This window comes from Macaca fascicularis, chromosome 4 (assembly GCF_037993035.2).
Source record: "Macaca fascicularis isolate 582-1 chromosome 4, T2T-MFA8v1.1".
Taxonomy (NCBI): Eukaryota; Metazoa; Chordata; class Mammalia; order Primates; family Cercopithecidae; genus Macaca; species Macaca fascicularis.
The window spans coordinates 58,319,653-58,345,630 of record NC_088378.1 but is presented as its reverse complement, the minus strand read 5'-3'; the positions used below and the strand labels follow the sequence as shown (position 1 = coordinate 58,345,630).

Below are 25,978 nucleotides of genomic sequence, written 5' to 3'. Positions count from 1 at the left end.
CCCAGCAGGTCTGGACACAGAGTGCATGCCCTTGACCACTACACAGTCTAAAGCTGTTCTGCTGCTGACCATAACCTGAAAATCTATAATTGCATGCCAATTTCATGAAAATGGCTGAATTTAGTCAAACGACAAGATTAAGTTTTATGGTTTTTAAATATCCTTTACACACAAGTTAGTTAGCTATATAGTCAATTAGAAATTTGGCATATCCAAAAAAACTAATTCTTATTCCACCACTGAATCCTATTTCCCACTTCAACTAGCAGCTGCTACGGACGAAGAAGAAGGGGATAAACATACTGCAAATCATTTACTGCAGTAAGTAATTCTATTTCAAGGCAAATTTGAGAAGCAATGAAAAAGAAAACCTGTCCTAGCTCAAAATCATAAATAAATCAAGTCACATTTAATGAAAGATCTTAACACATATACACAAAAGGTATGCTGTGTTTGTCAAAAAGATGACTCACACACACTCAAAGCAAACCTAACAGCTTAGCTCTGCAGCAAGGTACAACTAAGGCGAAGGACAAAGGCATCTTACTATGTTTAGAAACAAGAAGGCTAGGCGCAGAGCTGACATTTTTCCTAATTAAGGTATCAGCAAAAAAAAAATTTTTTTGAAAACATTATGTGCAAGCAGCCAATTTGAGAAGTGGATTGCTTGGGGAACAAGAAATAAAGTAAGCGAAGAGACAGGGCAGCAGAAAAGAACATTGATAGCCAACAGTTAAATACTCAAGAACATTTTTTTAATGTTCTACCAGATTATTCGAATTTCTCCTCTAAGGACAACCTGAATCCCAGAGCAGAAATGCCCACCACTGTCCACCAACTTCCTGAAAAACACCCTTGAATAATAATAACCTCTAGAGAAAGATTAGCTGGGCGTGGTGGTGTATGCCTGTAATCCCCGCTACTCAGGAGGCTGAGGCAAGAGAATCTTGAACTCGAGAGGCGGAGGTTGCAGTGAGATGAGAGCTCACCACTGCACTCCAGCCTGGTGACATAGCGAGACTCCATGCCAGGAAATCCTTACCAAGAACACCTCGTAGAATGCCAGCCTAACATGAAGCCCCCAGCCACTATGGATAGACAGACTAAAGGGGGGATAAACACCGCACTTTGAAAGGCAGCTCCACTAAATTTCACATTTAAAAAAAGACATCAGTAACTACTCAATTTAAATCTGACCTAAGGGAAGAGCTGTAGTTTCTCTACCTTTCTCTCACCCAAATAAGCCTACACTTTGACATTCTGTCCTTATTTTGGATGCACTATAAGAAGAATGTGGACACTAATTTTTCCAGTAACTATGTAAATTTGCACCAGATTGTCTCTTATTTTGTCCAGAGCCCCTGTTAGACCTGCTGACGTAGTCCAGGCTCATCATTCAGCAATAAAAAATCATCTCTTCAAATGACTCAGCACCAGGCTCCCTTCAAAGTCACACAATCTGAGGCTTTCACTTCACTCGCCCCCACTCCAGCCATGCTCTTAGGGAGCTTCACAGACTGCCTCTCCTGTGTCGCCCACTACAGTGCCCACAGGAAGGACCTCAAGACACACGCCTAAAACAACTCTTCCAAGAACAGCTGTGACAACATGGACATCAGAGAAAACAACAGGAGGCAAACTGAGGAGCTCATGACATGTACCCACGGGTGCAGAGTTCCTTATACAATGCTGGATGAAACATGGAAGTATTAAATCTTACAGTGCTTACATTTCATTAAACTACTTTCCCCAAGCCCTGCCATGTACGGCTCTCATAGCCACTCTTTCATGCAGATGCAACTAATATTCCCATCTTACAGATGAAGTAGCTGAGACTCAGGGTGTTATTTGCCCACAGTCACGCAGCTAGAGCTGAAGTCAACTCTTGTACCAATCCATACTATTCTGTCTCAAATATAATAATAGCAAACATCCACTGAGTGCACCCTGTCTACCAGACACTATGCTAAATGCTTTATCGCATGGATCATCTGAGTTAATTCTTTTTTGGTTGGTTGGTTGTTTTTTGAAATGGAGTCTCACTCTGTCACCCAGGCTGGAGGGCAGTGGCACAATCTTGGCTCACTGCAACCTCCATATCCCAGGTTTGAGTGATTCTCATGCCTCAGCTTCCTGAGTAGCTGGGATCACAGGCACATGCCACCACTCCCAGCTAATTTTTGTGGTTTTAGTAGAGACAGGGTCTCGTCATGTTGGCCAGGCTGGTCGCAAACCCCTGACCTCAGGTGATCTATCCCCCTTGGCCTCTCAAAGTGCTGGAATTACAGGCTGGAGCCACCATGCCCGGCCCATTTCAGTTAATTCTTACAGCATCCCTTTTGTCACCTGTTCCCCCAACATACACTTTACAAATGAGGAAACCAAAAAACAGAGAAACTAAGTAACTTCCCTAAGATCACACAGTCAGTAATGTGGCAGAGTTGGGACTCAAATCCCTGTCTTTCTCACTAATTCTATGCATGGATATTATTGTTCAGTTTTGTCACAGCTGTATTTGGAAAGAATGTTATTTATGTCACCCGTGTAAGACAGCCATCACGGATATTATCCAATTTTTTTTAACAGCCCATAAACCAATGGCGGAGATTTAATGAGAGACAGGTGTTTGGGGATTCAGATTCTAATGAAGGGCAAGTCTGCAGAGTTCATTTCCATTTAAAAACATAGGCCAACATGGAAAAATCTAGACACTTATCTGGACTCTCTACACCTGGGCTATCTGTTATAGATAAAGGCTTCATGAACGACCCTCCCTCCCTCCGTCCTTTCTTTCTCTCTTTCTCTCTCTCTCTTTCTCTCTCTCTTTTTCTTTCTTTCTGTTAGTGTCTCACTCTGTTGCCCAGGCTGGAGTGCAGTGATGCAATGATAGCTCATTACAGCCTTGAACCCTTGAGCTCAAGCAATCCTCCTGCCTCAGCCTCCTGAGTAGCTAGCACCACCACACTGGCAAATTTTTAGTTTGTGTAGAGACACGGTCTCGCTATGTTGTCCAGCTGGTATTGAACTCCTGGGCTCAAGCAGCACCCCCATCTTGGCCTCCCAAAGTGCTGGAACTACAGGTATGAGCCACTATGCTTGGCGACCACAGTCTCCTTCCTCCCTGGGTCTCCCCAGTGCCTTCCCAGGTTGGTTCTAATCTCAGGACAGGCAGACACCACAGGCCTCCCTTCCTCCCAAAAGGAAATGCATTATAAGGTATTTTAGGAAGTAGAACAGAGCTTCTAAAAACACTTCCCTTATTCGTAGTGACAGGGAGAGTACAGAAAGCAAGTAAGTGCAGCCACCGAACTTTCCCTAGAGAGCTCCCTTCACCTCCAGCATCTGTGTATTGAGCCGGTCACCCAAGAGCTACACAAATCCTGTCTATTTCCTCCTCTGCAGATGAAGAAATTAGTCCCCTGTGAGATCTGAAAATCTACACCTAGATGTTTCCCTATTTGAGACAAACTAAGTCCATCTCTTCACCTTAGATTGTCATTTTCATTCCAAGTAATGAAATAAACAATAGTATAAAGACCCTCGTTACTATTTCTGACGCAGTATCTTATGTCATCGTGGCAATTGTGATGACTGGGAGTAATTTTATCTTTAATGATTCAAAAAAACAAAGGGAGAAATAAAATAGTTGGAGCTATGCTTAGGTTAGAGATAAACATCTCTTTGGTTGAGATACTTCGTGTAGGTCTACAGGTCTAGAAAACAATTGTATTGACTTTACCTGAACTGAAGAAATGAAATTCAAAGGCTGCCCTGCATATTAGGAGAGGGACACAACCTCACCTGCTGTGACCGCCCTCCTCTCCAATCACACCCACCATCCCCTGACATGCTCTAGCTGGTCTTGCTCCTCAGTCGGCCCACAGAGCCAGCGTCCACTGTCCCCAGGGGCCTCTGTGACAGGCTCCTCTGCCTGCATTCAGGGTTTCCTCCAGCCTCTTACACAGGCTAGGTTGTGGGAAAGACCCGTTGGACCCCTAGGTCCAGACCTACTCCCACTGCTCCCAGATGGGCCCAAGAAAGGTCACGGTAAACCCTGCTGAGGTGGCACCAGCAACTGACGACAAGATGCAGATGGAGTAGGAGGGCACACACAAGGGCAAGGCTCTGCATAAAAGGCCTCACGGAGGCTGCATGGGGGGTGAGGGCCAGCCGCGGCTCCAGGAGACACACGCACAAGCCCTCTAGGAGACTGTAACTATGACACACAGCTGCCTGGGAACAGCACATTCTCATGCAAGGTAAAACATTAACCAGTGAACAGCTGGATAATATTTATATCCCCGCCGGGGCTAACCACACAGTGACGAGGGGAAACACACATGCCACAGGGAAGCCCATCTTCCTCGTCTGACGACCGGGCCTCAGAAGATGAGTCTGCCCTGGCCCCTTGTTGGGAGAGTTGCTGGGGCTCTGCTGCAGTCCAGACTGGCCCAGAGAAAGCGGCCCACGCCCCACTCCCACTGCCTGCCTCCCTGACAGTTGTCAGGAGTGGAACCCCAGGCCTCACAGGATGCTGAATCAAACGGGTCTCCAAGAAGGACACAAGATTGTGGGACTTTGGGGACAACAATGAGGGAAAGACGACTGACTCAGAGCTGCTCATGTATTTGCACCCACAGATATGTGTATGTTGGATCCTACCAGGGAGAGACAGACAGAGAGGGACTGAGAGGGCGAAAGGAATAGTAAGGCTATCGGTGACCACTGGATCTGCATGGAAGCTCCACAGGCCCCAAAGCCAGGCCTGAGGATGTGCTACACATGACCCTTCACGTGCCTTCTCTGCTGTCAACAGACAGGTTCCAGCCTTTTGGTCACACCAGCAAGAGTTTTCCCTTTTTATCTACCAAGATAGTTCCCTTCCCAAAATAAACCTGGCCCCAACACTCACTCCACTAAGTGAGGTCCATATATGGCTCTGAAACTATCACTTCATTTTTTGCCTCTTCTCCCCAGATCCTTTCACAGAAACAACAGGAAAAGACACGGTCTATCTTAGTTTTTTCGGAATTGTCAAGGGCACCCCTGTTTTCAAATGGTCACATGGTGCAGAGAAGATCTGTGCGGCTTCCACTGAGAACAGGCTGGCTGAATTGTGCCCAGACAGGTGCTCCGTGTCCACCACATCTGCCACAGAGCTACACAGCAGGACGTCTGTCAGGACCTAGGGCCAGGCTGAGCCATGGACATTAGGATTTCTGGTATGGAAAAGGCAGCAAACAGGACGTGGGGTTAGGACACAGGCATGCTAGAAGGCAGAGAGAGAGACACAGTGGGAGGCCAGATCACTGGCGGGTGGGACCAGCCCTAAATAACTGGTTCTTCCTCGTGATCTCTCCTCCCTCTTCCTTGAGTGTCCTCCTCCGTATAAAACCCATCTCCTTGCCCACAAGGTCTCCCACATGATGAACAGGACTGTCCTGTTTGAAGCCACTCCTTCAGGCCCTCTGCAAAACCCAGACACCTGCAGCAATGGCAGGACATGGCCCTTACCTGGGCCTTACTCATTATAACAGCTTGAAGGAAAAAAATCTTACTTCTGTGATCCAAAAGGGATTTGTCTGAATGTGGACTACTTGAGGATGATAACAAAATTCTTCTGGCCCAGGGACACCAATCCACAAATCCACCAAAATAGCAGTAGAAAGACGCAGATCATGAATTAGACTAACAGCAATTCCTTCAAATAAGCTAAGGACGGTCTCACCTTTATTGAACCCTGAACTAATCTGGTATTTCAAATGAGATGGCAACAAGATGTTCCTTCTTTGTCCTCTCTTTGACGCTGAGACATACAATGAAGGGGAAAGTTCAGCCTAACCCTAAAGGCATTGACTGGAAGCAGGAAACAAGACAAGAGGTAGTTGCCAAGGAAGCCAGACACAGATTGTACCACGGGCACCCTGCCTCCAACTCGATTGTTAGAAGCAATTTCCAGTTTGGTAACTCATGGAAGCCATAGGCACTCCCGTTGAGAAGACAGGAATCCTTCCAGGGCTGGCCTGCCCAGATAGCCAGTAGGGCTGGCTCCAAGTGCTGCCTGGGTTCTACTGCAATGCCCCACACTCCCCCATCCTGTGGTGCCCACTAGGGCTCTTCTGTTCACCCCAATTATAAGAACACTCTCTCTCCAAAAGACAGGTAATTAACCAAGGGATAACCCCCAAGAAAGGGAAAATAACACAAGACCACATCATCTCACTATTCTAAGTATCCCCAGTGGAGCTCTGAATTCTCCTTTAGTGGAGTCATTATGACAGGTGTGGCCGGTTTACAGATCCTGTTACCAGAGAGAGAAGTATAAGATATTCAGGGCCCGCTGAAGAAGACTGGCCAACCAAACAGTGTTATAAAACACCACAGGTAGATTGGGCTTGTGGTTCAAGCTGCATTTTCCAAAACAGGCCAGTCTGGGGTATGACATCTAGGTTTTATTTTAACTGGTTCTGCTGAGAAAACACCAGCCTCATACCTAGCACAGTCAAGAGCCATGGGTTATGTTACCTGGTAACACTTGGTTAGATGCTGTCAAATGATTAAGCCTTTGACTAGGGAAATCACACAAAGCAACAGTTCTGGTAATTACCCACGTCTGTACCTGGGCTGACCAAGGCACCACCAGGGAGATGTCAAAGTAACTTCCTTGCATTTGGAAATGTCCTCACCAGCCCCATGCTGAAGGAATTCAACTTTATTTGTGCTTTTCATTGTTGAAGTAATATTTTACAAAGGAGATTATTTACTAGTCATAAAGAGCAGGGAGTTAAATATTTATAAGGATTCACAATATTAACAGACTCACTTTCCCCAAAATAAATTCAACATATCAAAGCTCTGCATCCTTAGTAAATGACCACTGTAATTCCACACACAAAAAGAGGCAAGCACTGGGTCCATGTGCTCTCTGCTGAGAGATCCCACTGAAGTAGATCCAAGAAACCCAGCTCAGACGGGGCCCCTTCCAACTCCACCACCTTCTCCACGGCTCACAACAAGTTACTGGACTTCTTCTTGCCTGGTTCTATCCCTACAATGGGACCAGAAGTAGCATCCACCTCACAGGTTTATTAAGAGGATGGAAGGAGTTAACATGGGCAAGCCGTAGAACAGAGCCCAGCACATAATAAGCACTATGTGAGCTACTACTGTCATTGTTGTTTCTGGTTTTATTATTTGGTCAACACGGATGAAATGTCATAGTGGTATCATAAACCGTGTTCAAGCCAAATGAGCATACGTTTCAAACACGAGAGCAAAAATGGAACATCCTCTTCATTTTTTTTTTTTTTTTTTTTTTTTTTTTGAGACAGAGTCTCCCTCTGTCCAGGCTGGAGTGCAGTGAAGCGATCTCAGCTCACTGCAACCTCTGCCTCCCAGGTTCAAGCAATTCTCCTGCCTCAGCCTCCTGAGTAGCTGGGATTACAGGCATGCACCACCATGCCAGGCTTTTTTTGTATTTTTAGTAGAGATGGGGTTTTACCATATTGGCCAGGCTGGTCTCGAACTCCTGACCTTGTGATCCGCCCACCTCGGCCTCCCAAAATGCTGGGATTACAGGCGTGAACCACCGCGCCCGGCCTTCACTACTTATTATTAGATTATCTTCCAGAAAATTATACTTATTTAAAACACACTGTTGAACACTGAATATCTGCCAGGCTTTCCAGAGGACACAAATATTATAAGCCAATGTTCCTACCCTCTAGGAGCTTACAGTCGAATTGAGAAGATAAAAATGCACACATGTAAGAAACCATACCACAGGCAACTATGGCAAGTGCCCACCAAGATGCCATAGCATTTTTTGTAATTGATTTATAAATACCAAGAAGTATGTAAGGTAGTAAGCATTCTCACAATTTAGAAAACGGTATGTATGTGAGGTGATGGATATGTTAATTAGCTTGATTTAATCATTTCACAACGTATGCACCTATGAAAGCATCACGTCTGTACACTGCAAATATATATAATTATTACTTTTCAATAATACTTAATAAATCTGGGGGGGTAGGGGGAGATGTGCTGAGTAAGCAAATTGATTTCAGCCTAAAACAAAAGACCTCATGGAGATGGGGTTCAAGTTGGGCTTTGAAGGATGGACAGCACTGAGAGAGAGGAAGTTTTGAGGATGGGGGATCCTGGGAATGCCATGAGCAGAACTCACGAGGCTATCCTGAAGTTGAGATGAGAGAGTGGGGTGCCTAAGAGCCTCAGGTCTGCAGTTTTGGGCTCCCACGTCCTGGCTGAGTGACCATGGGCCAGTTCCATAAGCCTCTGCGGGCCTCAATTCCTAGCACTGGGTGGCATCGGCATTATTCTAAGACTGAACAAGATAAATAAAGCATGTAAGGAACACACAGGGAGAACTAGGCATCGTCAGGTATTAAGCAGAGTTAAAGAGACTCATCTGTCTGCCAAGAGACCCATCTGTCTGCAGAAGAAGGCTGAAATTGGAAAGTAGTGCAAGACCAAGTTGGAAAGTTCCAAAGGGCTGTAGGGAGCTCAGACTTCATTCAGGGAGAGATCTGAGGCCCCTGAGAAGAGTCATGTTTATGGTGGCATCTCTGAGCAGCACATATACAGCAAGATGGGAGAATCTGGGGGAAGGGAGCCCAGGAGAGGGTGCCAAAGGCTCCACATGAGTGGAAAAGGCTGGGCCCGGGCACTCACCATAGGGATGGGAAAGAAAAAGGGTGGTGCCAAGTGTGGGAGAAAATGAGAGGAGCTGAAAATGAACTCTACTCATGCAATGTGGTTTCCTGGAAGACATGCTGGAAGAGACATGGTATTTGTGGAAAAAATGGGGAGATCTCAATAAAGATTGTCATTAGCTACCTTGTACCATTGCTGATTTCTTAGTATCGAGAAATACACAAGAAAATGTCAACATTGGAGGAAACTGGGTGAAGGGTACATGGGGAAAATTATGTGCTTTCTTTGCAAATCTGTAAATTAAAATTACTTCAAAACACAAAAAAACTCCATGTCTGTTTGGGTGGTTCATCACATCATCAATGAAGAGGGAGGCCAGGCAAGCAGCAGTTTGGAGGTGGATGGGGAGTGGACTGAGCGGCTTAGAAGACAGCACAGCTGATAGGAAGACCAAGGCCTTGCTCACACCTTGACTGTGAGAGCGACCTTGTAACCCACATCCAGCCACGCGAGGCCTCTAGATGCATCCAGCCTCCTGGGGAGGAGGTGTCATCTCCTGTTACTATCCTCATTCTTTGTCTCCAGTCAGTCTCCCCACGTCAGTTACAGCACCCCTCAAACCCCCTGCTTCTGGTTTCAGCAACTCTGCCCATCAGGAGACGTGTCAGATGGCACTTCCAAAGAACTTCATTTTCAGGCTAAGAAGCTTCTGTTCTGAGGCCCACAATAAACCAAGGCTTCATAAGAAAAGAAAGAATATGCCTAACATCAGCTCTCAATATCTAAATGATGAATTAAATAAGTCACACACCTAGTGATGCTCAGAGCTGGGAGTCTGCACTCAGCTGTACCTCGCTCTCTATTTCTACCCGCCTCCCCACCTGCATCACAGGGCCTCGCACAGTAGGCCAGGAATGGTCTGGTGCATTAACACACACACACAAAACCACAGCTTTACAAAAGAGCTTCGCCTTGTCATAAAAGCACCAATGCTGGGGGTTACAGAGATCTTCTAGAAAGCTGTCCAGTCTCCCTGGTCTAGGGAAGGAATCTAATGTTTCCCATCTAGAGTGACTTTAACCATTAGTTCTAAATGTCAATGCCACATAACGAATATATAGAGAGATTATCTATAATCTATCTAATGATGAATTACCCATCTGCAAAGGGTTCCCATCTATAATTCTTTATAGACAGGTGATGAATGAATAGCATAAATTCTTTAGCAAAGAAAGGGAGAGATTCTGAACACTGATAAACATTTGTTGATTTTACTTAGTGACATGGTTCTGTGATCTTTAAATTCATCCCTATTTAAATAAAATATGTCTTGTGCTAAATTATGAAATCAGAAATCAGGCTGTTTGCATGAGAATAAAATTAGAGAGGAACGAGAGAAAGCGATGAAATTCCAGTCCCGGTTTGCAGCCTGAAGAAAATCCCTTAACTTTCAAATGTGTGTGTCAATCACGGACACTGTGTGGAGACGTGAGAAATCTGAGCAGCAGTGGCCCTGAAAGATCCTTTTACCATGCTATAGATGGAGTCAGTGTGTCAGGCAGAGAAGTCAGGACAGAAGATCTCTCGGGTCTCTTTTAAATGTGAGCTTCTGGGATTCTCCTTATAATAGAGTTTAGATTGTTGTTATGCTCATACAAAATTACAGAGAATCCTGCAACTATAAGACGTTAGGTATGTGCAGTGGTATGCTAGATGGAGCTGGCTTGTACCAGCTCACTAGAGACCACTGTTAAATTTTCAGGAATTTTATAAGCCAGCTGTCAAACATGATAATGAGAGAATGTTCAGGTCAGTGGAACTCCTCTGTAACATACCATGGTGGATAAACGTCATTACACATTTGTCCAAACCCATGGAATATACAACACCTTGAGTGGACCCTCACGTAAACTACGCACTTTGGGTGATAATGGCGTGTCAACGTAGGTTCATCGATTGTGACAAATGTACCACTCCTAGGGAGTGTCACGCTGGGGGAGCTGGTGGGGAGGCTGTGTTGGGGGACTGGGCAGAGAGTACATAGGAAAGGTATCTTCCTCTCGATTTTACTGTGAATCTAAAACTGCTCTAAAAAACATTTAAATTTTTTTTAATGTATTTTGAAAAAAATGTTAAATAAAAGTTAACTTTTATAGTCATAAAAAATAGTAAGACCATATCACTTCCCTGCATAAAAGCTATCATACTTGGAAACAAAATTCAAATTCCTTACCATTTAAAAAAAAAAAAAAGAGTCATACTGTAACCTCCAAGGCTCTGTTTCTTCTAACCTCATTGCCTATCACTCTTCTCTCTCATTTCCCTAGAATGTAAAACCCACAAGGAAGGGAAGTGACTTTTGTCTCTTTGGTCTACTTCTACATCATGGGTGCTTAAAAGGTAACTAGCAGACAGGTGCGGTGGCTCATGTCTATAATCCCAGCACTTTGGGGGGCCGAGGCCGGTGGATCACGAGGTCAGGAAATCGAGACCATCCTGGATAACACGGAGAAACCCCGTCTCTACTAAAAATACAAAAAAAAAAAAAAAATTAGCCAGGCCTGGTGGCGGTCGCCCGTAGTCCCAGCTACTTGGGAGGCTGAGGCAGGAGAATGGTGTGAACCTGGGAGGCAGAACTTGCAGTGAGGCGAGATCACGCCACTGTACTCCAGCCTGGGCGTCAGAGCGAGACTCCATCTCAAAAAAAAAAAAAAAAAGTAACTAGGACATGACAAAAGTGTAATGAATATGTGTTGAATTCAGTTCTCATCACCCATATTTTCTTATTCTTTCTTGTGTGGCAGATTGTATTTTCCAAAACTGGCTTCAACAATATTTTCCATTCCACTTCCCTTCCTCACAAGGTGATCTCACTTGACTTTCCTCCCATCAGAAGGTAAAATCTATGTTCCTTTTCCTCGAAACCTCGTTAGAACCGTGACTAGAACAGAAGCGATACTATGTGACCTCCAAGGAAAAGTCATTAAAAGCAATACAACTTCTTCCTGATTGTATTGAGATGTTTACTCCAGAGCCCAGTCCCCATACAGCAAGGAAACCGAAATAGCACATGGAAAAGCCTGCATGCTGAAGAGCTGACACAATGGCCCATGGCCCTAACAGTTTCCTGAATGCGGGAGTGAGTCATGTTAAAAATACATACTCAGGTCCTAAGTTTGCCATATCAATTAATTCCCCATGAGACAGAGATGAGTCACCCCCAACAAATGATGCACAAATTGGATTTGTAAGCAAAATAAATGATAGGCACTTCTTAAGCCACTAAGATGTGGGGCAGTTTGTTGCATGATATTGGTAATTAGTAAAGCTTGGTTCATTCTACTTTCATCTCCTTCCCGCTTGGGCCTTTTCATATTTGATTTCATCAGCCTAGAATTTTCTTCATTCACAATTCACTTGTCCTGTGCCTTCACCTTATACAGGTCTCTGCTTATGACACCTTCTCTTTTATTCAACCATTGGGTTTGGCTGCATGTAACAACAACAACAACCTTTTAACAGCAGTTTGGAGATGAAATATGATTTTTTTTCTGCCATATACAGAGAAGTCCAACACAGTTGGATATTGGCATTTGTTCAACAGTTCAAAGACGTCATACGTAAGTTCTTATTTTATTGTTTCTATTTTTAATTTTTTTTCCTCTTCTACTTACATTTCAAGAAGTAAGGAAAAGGACAAGTTTCCCATGACAACTGAATCAATTACCATTAAATTATTATTCAGACACTCCATGCAGTGAATTCATTTCCCTGGTCAAAATTTGTCATAGAATCACCTCTAACTATAATGGAAGGTTATATATTTTTAAGGAGTGTAAAATATCTTATTGATAATTTTATATTGAGGCTGGGCACAGTGGCTCACACCTGTAATCCCAGCACCTTGGGAGGCCATGACGGGTGGATCGCCTGAGCTCAGGAGTTCAAGACCACCCTGGGCAACATGGCGAAACCCCATTTCTACTAAAATACAAAAAATTAGCTGGGCATGGTGGCACGCACCGATAGTCCCAGCTACGTGGGATGCTGAAGCAGGAGAATCACTTGAGCCCGGGAGGCAGATGTTGCAGTGAGCCAAGATTGCACCACTGTACTCCAGCTTGGGCTACAGAGTGAGACTCTGTCTCAAATAATAATAATTTTATATCGATCATATGTTAAAATGATAATATTTTTGATACATTGAGTTAAATGTTACTAACATTTTTAATTAAATTATATAATTGTATAAGAAGAGTATATAATAAAGTTGTAAATACTCAAAACATGACTTTCTAATTATTTGATGACATTTTCCTATTCTTACGCTCTTAAGGTTACTTCCATCTCCTGCATCTGTATGGAGGAAGTACTTGTCCCTGCTCCTCCCCAGGGACCTCACAAGGGTCACCTGAAATCAACCATGGTGAGAATTTACACCAAGGAAACTGGGCTGCTGTGAATCAAGGAATTTTTTTCTCTCATAAGAGCCAGTTGTTAAACTTTCACCACCAATTCACTGCATATATGTGAACCTCAAAGACGAAAAAAGACAAAAAAAAAGAAAAAGGACACTGTATTGTGTTAGGGAGAAGGAGTAGGGGAGAGGAAAGTAAAAGGGGAAGTTAAAACCGAAAGGGAGAAAGCAAGGTGGGGGAGGAGTGGGGGAGAGGAGAGTCAGAAGGGGAGGGACCGCAGAAAGGGTGGGAGAAAAGCAAGGCGGAGGGGAAGGGGGAAGGAGAGAAGGAGAGAAAGAGGGGAGGAGAGAAGGGGAGAAAGAGAAAGGGGAGAAGGGAGACATGGAGAGAAAGGGGGAGTTATTTTATGTTTAGTATCCCAAGGAAAACAAGGGTTCTATATAGGTAAATTATTTCAACTCTTTTTCTTCAAATCTCTCTAAAGGGATTCCTCGTGTGCCTGCCTTTGGGGTCTGAATGGCTCAGGTCACTCCTATGGCCAGGCGTCCTGCCACACTGCCTCTCGGGACACGCTGCAACAGGCTCAGAGCTCTCTTTGCCTTATACAGAGTATAAGACGGCTCTGGTCTTCCAAGCTTTTTATAGATGCTCCATCCCCTCCCTTACTGTCAGGCTGTCAGCTGTCACTTCTAGATGTTCTCCCAGGATGTATACCTAGCAGCCTAGTTTGCTGCTTCTAAATCTAGTGAACTAAAAAAGCAGAAAACCAAACTTGTTAGAAATGTGGCTAAAGTAAGAGCACAGAAGCTCTACGTGGAAGCCCAAGGACCTCTGTGATAAATCAAGAACATACCCCAGCATACCCGAGAATATCATATCTCTTTAGGGTCTCAAAGCTACGCTTTCTGCTTTCTTTTTTCTTTTCTTTTTTTTTTTTTTTTTTTTTTTTTTTTTGAGACAGAGTCTTGCTCTGTCACTCAGGCTGGAGCGCAGTGGTGCGATCTCAGCTCACTGCAACCTCTGCCTCCCAGGTTCAAGCAATTCTCCTGCCTCAGCCTCCTGAGTAGCTGGGATGACAGGTGCCCGCCATCATGCCCAGCTAATTTTTTTGTATTTTTAGTAGAGACGGGGTTTGCCGTGTTGGCCAGGCTGGTCTCAAACTCCAGACCTCAAGTGATTCGCCCACCTCGGCCTCCCAAAGCGCTGGGATTACAGGTGTGAGCCACTGTGCTCGGCCTAATGTTTGTATTTAGAGATGAGGTTTCACCACGTTGGCCAGGCTGTTTTTGAACTTCTGACCTCAAGTGATTCGCCCGCCTCCGCCTCCCAAAGTGCAAGGATTACAGACGTGAGCCACCGCGCCTGACCTCTTTCTGCTTCCCTTTAGGTTCCTTCACTCGGTTCCAAATGACTGGAGTTACAAAATTCATGACTTCAAGGTTGGTGAGGTTTCACTAAATATATAAAATATTTGCCTGAGACAAGCTGAAAAGGAAAATGGACATGACATTAACTAAATAGAAAAGAGAATCACAGTCCCATCACGGAAGTAACATTAAGCACCAGCCGCCCTGTTCCCTTAGCAATCTGCTTCCTCCTCCTAAGGAGGGGAAGCTACGAGGCTGCCTCTCCCAGTGGCTCCAAAAGGCTTCAGAGCAGCTCAAACTGCAGCCACCGGACATGGGCAGTGGTGGACAACAAGTGCTGGTGGAGGCAGCCCCATTTTCCAACAGCTACCTCCTGGAGCTGGCCCCACTTTGAAGATCTGCTTGTCCCTTGCCCCTCTTTGTTCACATCCATCCCCAGAGGAAAGGAGGAACAAAGAGACCCTGGGACATAACCCCAGGCCCTGGTGTCACCAAGCAAGATGGCACCATGGGAGAAGCCTCTAGGGCTCTTCTGTTCCCCAGGGGGCAGTTACCAAGAAGAGCAGCACTTGGCCAGGCACAGTGGCTCACGCCTGTAATCCCAGCACTTTGGGAGGCTGAGGTGGGCAGATCACGAGGTCAGGAGATGGAGACCATCCTGGCTTACATGGTGAAACCCCGTCTCTACTAAAAATACAAAAACTTAGCCGGGCATGGTAGTGGGCATCTGTAGTCCCAGCTACTAAGGAGACTGAGGCAGAAGAATGGCATGAACTTGGCAGGCAGAGCCTCCAGTGAGCCGAGATCATGCCACTGCACTCCAGCCTGGGTGACAAAGCGAGACTCCATTTCAAAAAAAAAAAGAAGAGCAGTATGCAGCATGTGACACATGGTATGTGGCACGTGGCCCACTCACAATGCGATCTGGTGTACTGGCACTGACTGGCACATCCAGAGTCCACACCAACCTCCTGAAAATGCATTCGTCTATTTTTCTAAACTTGGTCTTTGGTCTGGCACTAAATTTTGAAAATGAGAAAAGTACTTAACTTCTCGCTGAATTCACTGTATGAAATACTGCACTTCACATTTATTTTCATCTCTTTTTCTTTGTAGGGTTTTGTTTGTTTTAAAATAGTCTGATAGCAACATAAAAGTTCTAATTCTTAGGCCTGTTGCCTGTTTATCCAGGCTGTCACACACAAAAATTTTAAATAACTATAATAGAACAATAAAGCTACCTCAGATATGGAGGAATATTCTCAAAATTACCCTCCTTGCACTGAGTGTTTAACTTGTAAAGAAAGAAACAACAAATGTTATAAAATTAAAAATAGAAACTCCGGAAATAATCCTATTATTTCAGTTCTACTTTATGCCTACCACATAGTAGGCCCATAAAAGATATTTATTGTATGACTGGCTGGATGGTTAAATAGATGCAGTACTGCCAACTGAACAATCTGAGGTCAACCAACCTTCCCCAAGGACTTTAGCCAAAAGAGCTGGTCCAGAAACATATTTGGGCCTAGAGAAGAAATGTAATTAACTAGGCAAGTCGAGTCTTCTCTAACACAAAATCTGAGCATCTTTTCTTGGAGTAGGAGCCCAGATATTTTAAAACTCTTGCCTAAAGGCAAGTTCAGACCTGTCCACCAACTAACTGATGTTTTATTGAATATTTACAGCACAGGGGCCACTGCCAGGAAATGCAGATGGAGTATAGTGAGCAAGACAGAAAGGCTCCACCTAATATTCGAACATACTCACTAGAATCTATATAGAGCCACACATATAAGGTCTCCTGTCTTAGTTAGTTTGGGCTGCTTTAACAGACTACCACAGACTGGTAGTTTAAACAACAGAAATATATTTCTCACCATTCTGGAAGTTGGGAAGTTCAAGATCAAGGTGCCACAGATCCCATGTCTGGTGAGAGCCAACTTCCTGGTTTGCAGATGGCTAACTTCTCAATGTGTTCTCCCACGATGCAGAGCAGAGAAAGAGAGCTCTCTTGTGTCTTTATTTATAAGGGCACTAATCCCATTCATGAGTGCTCCACCCTCAGGACATAATCACCTCTGAAAGGCCCCTCTCCCAGTACTATAATATTGGGGCTTAGGATTCCAACATATAAATTTTAGGGGGATATAAACATTCAATCTACAGTATCCCCTGATTTTTAACTATAGTGCAGTGAGAGAAGATGATCTTTAAATGAATGGTACTGGGTCAACTAGATGTCCAAGTGGAAAAAGAATTTTTTTTTTCCAAATTCAGGGCAGATGGGTAATGTGCCAATGTCATAACAAGGTTCAAGGCTGGTACATCTCACACACGCGTGTGAATACCCAGTCATCATGCTCATGTACTACAAAAGTACAGTACTGCCAACTGAACAATCTGAGGTCAACCAACCTTCCCCAAGGACTTTAGCCAAAAGAACTGGTCCAGAAACATATTTGGGCCTAGAGAAGAAATGTAATTAACTAGGCAAGTCAAGTCTTCTCTAACACAAAATCTGAGTATCTTTTCTTGGAGTGGGAGCCCAGATATTTTAAAACTCTTGCCTAAAGGCAAGTTCAGACCTGTCCATTATACCACACATAATCTTAATCTTAATCTCTACATCATACCACACATAAAAATGAATTTCAGATGGATTACAGATCTATATATAAAAGGTAAAATAATGAAGCATCAAAAAGGTAACAGAAAAACATTTTCATGACCTTGTAGCAGACAAGGGCTTCTTAAATAGGTTGAAAATATACCAAATATAAAGGAAAAAGCTGACAAATTGGAAAATATTAAGATTAAGAACCTCTGTGCCTCAAAAGTCACCATTCAGAGAGTGAAAAAGGCAATTCACAAAGTGGAACACATATTTCCAACAAAGGGCTCTTATCTAGACTGTAAGAGATCAATGTCCAGGATATATAAAAGACAACCCAAACCCAAAGTTGTTGTTTTTTGTCTTTGAAATGGGCAAAAGAATCGAACAAGTACTTCACAAAGAGGATATCCAAAGGCCAGTAAACATATGAAAAGGGGCTGGACTTGACTAGTCATCAGCTAAATGTAAATTTGAACCATAATGCAACACCACTATATACATAATGGACGGCTAAATGAAAAAGTCAGAAGATAGCAAGTGTAGGTGAGGATGGAAAACAATCAGGACTTTCACATAGTGTCGTGGGCATGTACATTGGTGCAGTTACTTAAGAAATCATCTGAGAGTACCTAGCAATGCTGAATATATACATACTCTATAAACCAGCAATTTTGCAACTCTGTATATAAGCCAACAGAAATGCAGACATAGGTTCACCAAAAGACACATGCAATAATATTCACAGAAGCGCAATTCAGAATAGCTCAAAACTGAAAGCCTTCCAAATGTCCATCAAAAGTAGAATCAATAAAAAAACAACTGTGACGTATTCACACATGGAGTACTATGTGGCAACGGAGATGATCAAACCTCAAATGACATGCAGCAATGTGGGTATCTCACACATCTAATGTTGAACAACAATAACAACAAAAACAGATATAAAAGCTTTTAAGAAGGCAAAATTAATCAGATGACCTTGGAGGGAGGACAGGGGGCTAATAATGGGATGAGCATACATGAGGGACCCCTGCAGTGCTGGCACTATTCCATTTCCTGATCTGGAAGGTGGGTGGCTTCAATTTGACAAAATTCATCAACTGTGCACTTGCACTTGGGTTTTGTGTATTTTGCATGTTATACTACAATAAAAAGGGTTTTTTTGTTTGTTTGTTTGTTTTGAGACGGAGTCTCGCTCTGTCACCCAGGCTGGAGTGCAGTGGTGCGCTCTCTGCTCACTGCAAGCTCCGCCTCCCGGGTTCATGATTCTCCTGCCTCAGCCTCCCAAGTAGCTGGGACTACAGGCTCCAGCCATGACGCCTGGCTAGTTTTTTGTACTTTTAGTAGAGACAGGGTTTCACCGTGTTAGCCAGGGTGGTCTCGATCTCCTGACCTCGTGATCCGCCTGCCTCGGCCTCCCAAAGTGCTGGGATTACAGGCATGAGCCACAGTGCCCGGCCTACAATAAAAAGTTTTTAAGAAAATACTCTCATTCACATCTTCACCTCTTTCTGTTCCTAGTCCCTTGGTCATGCCAAGATTCATCCTGCCACAGGGTGTTTGCATTAACTGAGTCCAGTATGTCCCCCCAGGGCTTTGCACACCGCTGGTGCCATCCCTCATCATGCAGACCCAGATACAAATGCAATGAACTTCCTCAAAGAAGCCCTTCCTGGCCCCATTAACCTGGCCACAGTCTCTCACTCATTATCCTATTAGCTTTTTTTTTTTCCTAGCACTACTCAGGAGCTGAAGCCATTCTGATTTACTCATTTGTGTTTGTTTTTAAGATTACAGGGACTCTTTCGCTGTTGTATCTAAGCACCTGTGTCCCTAGCACCTAAAAGTGCATGTGGCATTTTGACCTCACTAATTTCTAACATATATCCAAACAAAAGTCCACCCACAAGTGTTTATACCACGCTTACTTGTAATCATCAAAAACTGAAGCAACCAAGATGTCCTTCAAGAGCCAAGTGGATAAACTGTAGTACATTTATACAATGGCATCTTATTCAGCCATAAAAAGAATTGAGCTATCAAGCCACAAAAAATACCACACAGATGAATCTTAAATGTATATTGCGTAGTGAAAGAAGTTAGTCTGAAAATGCTGTATACTGTATGATTTCAATTATATGACATACTGGAAAAGGCAAAACGATAGCAATAGGAAAGGGATCAGTGGTTCAGGAAGAAATGGCAGAGGTTGGGCTGGCACTGTGGCTCTTGCCTGTAATCCCAGCACTTTGGGAGGCCCAGGTGGGCAGATCACCTGAGGTCAGGAGTTGGAGACCAGCCTAGCCAACATGGCGAAATCCCGTCTCTACTAAAAATACAAAAATTAGCTGGATATTGTGGCGCATGCCTTTAGTCCCAGCTACTGGGGAGGCTGAGGCAGGAGAATCGCTTGAATCCAGGAGGCAGAGGTTGCAGTGAGCTGAGATCACACCACTGCACTCCAGCCTGGGCGACAAAGCAAGACTCCGTCTCAAAAATAAAAGAAAACAAAACAAAACGAAAGAAAACAAAATAAAAGAAAAGAAAACAAAAGAAAAGGAGGAGGGTAAATGGGTAAAGCACAGGAGATATTTTAGGAGGTGCAACTATTCTGTTTGATACTGTAAGGGTGGATACATGACACTATGCATTTGTTAAAATCCATAGGACTGATTCCACAAAGAATGAATCTTAATGTACAATATACGCAAATTTAAAAAATCATTTAGGAGATTGCGGGATCCCAGGATGGAATGTAGAATGTGATAAAACAATCTATCTATATTACAAATGTATGCAACAACCTCACTGAAGGGGATAGGGGAAAAGGGTGCTAACCAAAGTAACTAGAAATAAGTAGAGTCTGTTAAAATCAAATGCAAAAGGAGTGCACATAAGCACCATCTTCTAGTTGATAAAGTTGTTTCCCATAGGGATTGAGTTAACAATTCTGATATTGCTGTACATGTACACTACAACTGAACAATTAAGGGCATGGTTACGGGTGGTGGGAACCACAGGTTTGTCTCTGTTGCAGTAGGAGTTTAAAGACAGGGAAAGAAAGGGGACTAGCACGACCCATGTGGTAATGGATTAGAATCGAAGACATCAAATGAGCTGATGTTTAGCTTGATATAGATGCTGATGGTTACATATGGAAATATTTGTAGATATATATACACAAATTAGAATATACATATATCTTTTCTTGCTGTCATGTGAGAGATCTTAGAAACAATGGCATTTCAGTAGCAACAAGTACACCTGGCATCCCTTATGTTGGTTTTCTTGGTTACTTTTCTTTTTTTTTCTTTGAGACAGAGTCTCACCCTGTCACCCAGGCTGGAGTGCAGTGGTGCCATCTCTGCTCACTGCAAGCTCCACCTCCCGGGTTCACATCATTCACCTGCCTCAGCCTCCTGAGTAGCTGAGACTACAGGCACCCACCACCACGCCCAACTAATTTTTTCTATTTTTAGTAGAGACGGGGTTTCACCATGTTAGCCAGGATGGTCTTGACCTCCTGACCTCATGATCCATCTGCCTCAGCCTCTCAAAGATTTGGGATCACAGGCTTGAGCCACCCGCGCCCAGCCCTTTTTTTTTTTTTTTTTTTTTTTTTTTTTTTTTTTTTTTTTGAGACAGAGTCTTGCTCTGTCACCCAGGCTGGAGTGCAATGGCATGATCTCAGCTCACTGCAACCTCCACCTCCTGGGTTCAAACGATTCTCCTGTCTCAGCCTCCCGAGTAGCTGGGATTATAGGAGCATGCCACCACGCCTGGCTAATTTTTGTATTTTTAGTAGAGATGGGGTTTCACCGTGTTGGCCAGGCTGATCTCAAACTCCTGACCTCAGATGATCTGCCCTCTTTAGCCTCCCAAAGTGCTGGGATTACAGGCACGAGCCACCGCACCTGGCCATATCTTGGTTTCTAATAACAATCTCTAATAAAAGGAACCAGGGGTCCTTGGAGAAATGACTGGCTCTAAATCTGGGGCAGAAGACATACAAGATGAGTATTTTATAGTGCTAGAAAGTAAAGAAGTATTCAAGTATTGTAGTGCTAGAAAGTAAAGAAGTATTAAATACACACACACACACACATGATCATGGGGGTATGTCAAAGGAACACAAGAACCAATAGAAACAGCTCCCAATAGCCAAAACTGGAATAATATGGGCCACAAAATAAAGTAATATTGAATTATAATCCAAGGCAAACAAGAAATATCCATGATCCATAGTGACATAAATAAAGCAGACTAAGTAAACAAATGAGGAAGAAGAGACAAATCTCCCATGCAAAAGAATTCCATATACATTATGTAGCTACACAATGAGGCGGAACATAACTTCCCATTACTTAAGAATGAGCTACACATAGTGATTTTCTTCCAAAGAATACAGTGTGGAAAGAGAGGGAGTAACTGTACAGTGAAGAAGCCTGACAGACACTATCTCAGCCAGGTGCTCAAGGTGAATATCAACAGGTGAATATATATATATATAAAATATGTACCTAGAAAAGAGATTCGAATGATACATGATACCTATTAGTAGTGTTTTTTAGTATCGATATGGGTAATTTATTTTGTTTATCTGTTTTGTGCAATGCGCATATTGACAGGATGTACCTTGACAGAATGTGATAAAATGTTTCTTTACCTTTTGGGTCTTCCTCCCTCAAACCCATAAACACAGTCTAATCATGAGAAAAATATCAGACAAATGCCATTTGAGGGACATTCTACACAATACCTAATAAGTACTCCACAATAATGTCAAGGTCATCCAAAACAAAGGAAGGCTGAGAAACTGGCATAGCCAAGGGAGTCTAAGGAGACATGCCAGGTAAATGCAACGTGGTGTCCCAGATGGGATCCTGGAACAGAAAAAGGACTCTAGGCAAAAACTAAAGAATCTGAATAAAGTATGGACTTTAGAGAATAATAATGTATCAATATTGGTTCATTGATTGTGACAAATGTATAATTCTAACACGTTGCTAACAGGTAAAACCTGTTGCAGAATATATGGGAACTGTGTTCTGTCTTCGCAATTTTTCTGTAAATCTAAAACCATCTAAAACATAAAGCATATTTGTTGAAAAAAAAAAAAAAAAGAATGCCTGGCAGAGACAGACGAAGGGACTAGTAGGTGGATATTGGAAGGAGGGACAGAAGGACAGTGCCTTGTATGATGGAAGGATGGACGGATGCTGGGATGGCTGATGGACGGATAATTGACAGAGTGGCTTAGAAAGCTGAGAGCACACAGGCCGGGCGCAGTGGCTCACACCTGTAATCCCAACACTTTGGGAGGCCGAGGTGGGCGGATCACGAGGTCAGGAGATTCAGACCATCCTGGCTAACACGGTGAAAACCCGTCTCTACTAAAAATACAAAAAATTAGCGGGGCGTGGTGATAGGCACCTGTAGTCCCAGCTACTCGGGAGGCTGAGGCAGGAGAATGGCGTGAACCTGGGAGGCGGACCTTGCAGTGAGCCGAGATCGCGCCACTGCACTCCAGCCTGGGCGACAGAGCGAGACTCCGTCAAAAAAAAGGGGGGAGGGGAGGGGAGTGGGGGGGAGGGGAGGGGAGTGGAGGGGAGGGGGCTGAGAGCACACAAGACAAAAACTGGAACAGGCACTTGGAATTTAGCAACATGGAGGTCATGAACCTTCTGGGTGGAAAAGAAGGACAAGCCACACAGCAGTGGCTAAGAAGGTCACAGAAGTTGATAAAATGCGATCAAAGAATATAGACAATCTCTCTGTCAAATGTGGCTGAAGAGAGGAAGAGAGAGAAAGACTTTTGTATGTATTTGTGTTCTAATAGTCTACTGAGGTATAATCTACATATCACAAACTGCACAGATCTTCAATATACAGTCTATGACTCTTGAAACAAAGGAACAGCTGATGATACAGAAGTCAGCCCCTGAGCAGTTAGAAGGGGCTGGGCTCCAGAAGGAAGTTGAAAAGTGATCCAACCTTCCTTTTAACTTTCCTTCCGTCCTGTGGGTGGTGGTACCATCCTCATCCTCAGAGACTGTCTTTCCTGCCCCCCAAAAATGAAGACACCAAAGGAGTCTTCCAAAGTGTTATGTGTTCTATCCAAAGTGTTAAGGCTGCTTCCTCTGAAAATATAAAGAATCTAATATAAACAAATGTACTGGCTTTTTCTTCCTTATTTATAATTTTTTAAAAATTTAAAACCCATCTTCCTCAAAAAGAGAAGATGGAAAAAACACCAATCAAGCTATTCCAAACATTGTAAAGCCCTGTGGCAGGGGAGGGCTTGTGCCCCTTTCTCACCCATGACAATAAAACAGTGGGATACTCATGCCCGCCCCTTCTAAAAAACAACTTTGAAGTTATTCTCTTATAGGAGAAATACATGTGCATTGCACAAAACAGATAAAATAAATTACCCACAATTACACTAAAAAGCACTACTAATAGTTACCATGTATCATCCGAATCTCTTTTTTAGGTACATATAAAAGATACCCTATGAAAAAAGAGTTTTACCTAGAATACATGTTATCTATTATTACTTAATTCAATGTGATAGAGCTCCTACTACAGAACAGTAATTCTCTTGAAGCAATCCAACAAGAGTTTTCATTCTGGAGTGTTGATTAGATTATTTTACATTCATAAAACCTGGTGTGTGACCAAATTTGCAATCAAGGTAGAAACTCCACCAATATTCCATAATAAAAAAATCTCATAAGCCTCTGCCCCCCATTGGGTCAAAGAACAACCTTAAATTTGAATACACAGATTAACAAGGCAGAATTAGTTATAGCAAAAGTATAGTAGATGTTGCTAATAATACCTTCATAAATATTCTGAGCTTTTAGGGGGATGGTTTTTCATATTATTAATCCTCAAAATTTCTCTGAAAGGATTAGATCATTTAAAAGTGGAAATTAAAGTTAGCCAAGGAATGATGACTGACAATCACTCTTAATAAAGGTAGGTAGTGGGCAGCCTGCTCATCCTTCTAGACAGACCAAGCCAGCTCCCCTACCCCAGGAAGATGGGAGGGTCTATCTTAGGAGGCAACGTCTCTGTTACGTTTTGAATTCCCCCATCAAAAGGCATGTTGCAACCTTAATTCCCAGTGCAGCAATGTTGGTAGGTGGAAACTTTAAGAGGTGGAACTCAATGGGAAGAGCTTGGGTCACAGAGACTCCACCTTCTGGGCCTAGGTGTCTTGGCACAGTTCTCACTACAGTGAGTGAGTTATTGCTCTTGTGAGACTGGATTCATTCTGGAGGTGACAGATTAGTTCCCACCAGGCCAGGGTCTGTTTTGATCCTTCACCTGTATCCACTTCCCCTTTGACCTTCCATCATGTTATGACATGGCATGAGACTCTCCCTGGAAGCCCAGAAGCCAAACAGATTCAGTGCCATGCTTGTGGGACTCCCCAGCCTCCAGAATCATGAACCAAACAAGACTCTTTCTTGATAAATCACCCAGTCTCAGGTATTCTGTGACAGCAACACAAAATGGACTAAGACATCCTCTCAATCAGGGCATAAAGGATGTGAAAAGAACCTGTGTGTGTAACCAGCAGGTATCTCTGAAATGAGACAATGAGACAAACTTTTTCCCACCACCAGTAAGAAGCCATACTTAGGAGCTTTTCTGTTTGTTTTGATTTTGTAAAGTGGCGCTAGAGGTAGGAAGACATTCACAAGCATGGACTCCTGGAGCAGAAGGCTGAGGTCCACACCCACTCCACCCCTCCTGTGTAGACCACACTCTCTCACATCCTTGGAGTTGTGGTTGTAACAGCTGACATGAGAATTTCATTTTACTAAATATTTTATACATTATCTGTATCTCATTCTTTGCCCTCCTTCAGAGTTTATAGTAAGGTGTCAGTAATTAACTAAGTAAACTAATTCCTCATTTTGTTCTTCAGAGTGATGAGTTAACTCAACCTTGGGATCATTCACCATTGAATACAGCCCATCACCTCTTTGAACCCCTAAAAGGGTTCTTAATCTAAGTCTAACATGGGATGTTCCCAAGGTTTAAGGCATGACTGGCAGCTAAATGCTTTGGAGTCTCTGGCTAATTTAGGTGGCAACCTTTCCATAATACAGACAAGTTTTCACTATCTAAACATCTCTCCATGTAAACTGCTTCTGGTGTAAGATTAGTAAATGCTGAACCGTAGGATATAAAAGATATCCTATGAAAAAAAGTTTTTTCTTTTTGATGAAGAAATGGAATATTTTAACATAACAAAAGGCACTTGTCTAACAGAGATAGTACGTGCTGTTTTCTTAGTTTTAATATTTCTAGGGTGCTTTCATTATAGCAAGCATAATCATGTTTTAGCACCAAATCAATGACTCATTTTCTTTTGACTTGTCAGAGAGCGGCCACAACCCAACACAAACATGAGAAAAACCAGTTGACTAATTTGAATTGTTATGTAGAGTATTAGCTCATAAGAACCAAACAGAAAAGCCACCTCTGTCAATCTGAAACTCAACACCTCACCTACCTGGCTTGAAACAGATTTAATTCCATTAATATTAGCAGAAATGAATGAAATGGGCTTTGCCAATTGCACTATTGACATATAAATATAAGAGAAAAATATTAATAGATGATTGGCGGCAGCAGCTAAGGACTTGAGCAAAAACATCATTTAGCATAAGCAAACCAAGTTATTAATAGTTTTTTACATTGTACTTAGGAAAAGCATTACTTTACTTCTGCCATGTCAGTGATAATATCTGCTGCCTTCAAATATGTAAGATAAAATATACACTCGTATCCCTTGGCTTATTTAAAGACAGTTTCTAACTTTTAACCTCAAAAGGGATTCAGCATGGAGCCAATTCCATCTAAATAGATAGACCAAGAGC

At 43.1% G+C, this 25,978-nt stretch overlaps 1 protein-coding gene and 1 non-coding gene across 2 annotated transcripts in view; both read right to left on the bottom strand.

Annotated features, from left to right (window-relative positions):
- Positions 1 to 25,978, bottom strand: part of PPP1R14C (protein phosphatase 1 regulatory inhibitor subunit 14C) — a 108,192-nt gene that overhangs the window by 68,960 nt on the left and 13,254 nt on the right. The window lies entirely within an intron of this gene.
- Positions 16,741 to 16,844, bottom strand: LOC123573254 (small nucleolar RNA U13). The gene has a single exon (XR_006697981.2). It is a non-coding gene; the product is annotated as a small nucleolar RNA U13 (small nucleolar RNA).